The 1,616-nt window shown below is 49.3% G+C and overlaps 1 protein-coding gene across 2 annotated transcripts in view; it reads right to left on the bottom strand.

Annotated features, from left to right (window-relative positions):
- Positions 1–946, bottom strand: part of LOC119348761 (transcription factor GAMYB-like) — a 5,371-nt gene extending 4,425 nt beyond the window's left edge. The window contains exon 1 of one of the 2 annotated variants that reach the window (XM_037616752.1): positions 725–946. The gene's annotated coding sequence lies outside the window, so the exon portion shown is untranslated. The remainder of the gene's footprint in view (positions 1–724) is intronic. The other variant, XM_037616751.1, reaches the window with a different exon arrangement.
- Positions 947–1,616: the final 670 nt, after the last annotated feature.

Raw genomic sequence — 1,616 nt, forward strand, 5'->3', positions numbered from 1 at the left:
AGCTCTTGGCTCCTGATTTTCATTGCAGAAAGCAATAACACAACACAGGTTCATAACAGTTGACCACACGCGGGCACGCGATAAAAAACGGGCATCTACCTGTCAAACTGCAACTCCCAGGAGCACACTCCTAGCGAGCAAAGCAACTGCCTTATTACAGCAAGCATACCGGCCACACGAGAGCATCGAAGTGATTTTACAGAAGTCAGTACTCAATAAACGTGTGTTTAACTGTTTATAACACGAGTTTGAATCTGCACACGACGCATCCATAGCTGGAGCATCGGAAGAGAAAAAATTCTACGATTTGGTAACGAGCCAGGTAATCAGTACCAGTAGATGAGAGCTACTTTCTCCCCCAAATCGAGCACGGCAAAACCCATGACCTAACTACGATCAGATTCAACCACGCCACCTCTATCGATTTCTACGTCTTCCCGAAAACGAAACAAAAAATTCTGTCGATCCGTGATGCATGCGAGAGAAAGTAAAACTACACAGCTACCCTATTATTGGAGGTAAATTACGCGGAACAGCTCTCGCAATTCACAGATCAATCCACGGGACAGAACCCTACACCACGAGCACCGATCACCAATCCCCCCGCCGTCCCCCGGAAACGGAATTCCCATCCCGAACCCGCCCCCAAATCCAACCCCGGCGACAACGAATCCCTCCGCGCCTCGGATCACCCGCCCCGGAGCCCGAGGAAGGCAGCGATTACCTGGCCGGAAAACCCGAGCTGGCTGCGGGAGGGGTAGCCGGAGCGGGAGCCAGGCCAGCCTGATCGAGCCGCGCCGCCGCGACCTCCCCCCGCCCTGCGCTGCTGGATCGGGATTGGGCGCGGCGGGGGCGCCTGGGATTGGGTGTGGCGGCGGAGTGGAGATCGAGTTCGTCTGCCAGCCTCCGCTGCTGACACACTGGAGTGTGGGGGGTTGGACTGGGAACGGGGAGGGGAGGGGAGGGGAGGGGATTTAGCGAGGAGAGATCCCCAGCTCTTGCGGAGCCGACACGTGTGGACTTGGCATTGGGCCCATTTGGTCCAACTGGGTTCGGATACGGGATTATTAATAAATGATGTTATACACTGTCTTATCTAAAAAATGTGATACACTGTCAGGGAATAATGGAATATACTGTGATGCATCCGGTCAGAAGCTTAGTACTCCCTCCGTACCTAAATATAAGTCTTTGTAGAGATTTCACTATAAACTACATACAGATGTATATAGATGCATTTTAAGTGTGGATTCATTCATTTTGCTCCGTATGTAGTCCACCCAGTGAAATCTCTACAAAGACTTACATTTAGGAATGGAGGGAGTAATTTGCAGAAATCCTCAATATTCTTTAGCAAGGGGTGTGCGGAATCTGTTAGGAATATTTTAGGTAATATCATCAATGGTGCTTAAACTTGCCACCGATATTCACTTTAGTGCCTGAACTTAAAAAATACACTGAACTGGTTTTAGAACTTGGCACAAGCATGCAAATACGGTGATAATCTCATCTACCAGACGTATAATGTGCTGACGTGGCGCCGTATTTTTTATCAGCATGCACAAGTGGCATGAGACCCACTCTATAACAGATGCTTTATTTATATATCTCTATGA

Source organism: Triticum dicoccoides, chromosome 1B, assembly GCF_002162155.2.
Source record: "Triticum dicoccoides isolate Atlit2015 ecotype Zavitan chromosome 1B, WEW_v2.0, whole genome shotgun sequence".
Taxonomy (NCBI): domain Eukaryota; kingdom Viridiplantae; phylum Streptophyta; class Magnoliopsida; order Poales; family Poaceae; genus Triticum; species Triticum dicoccoides.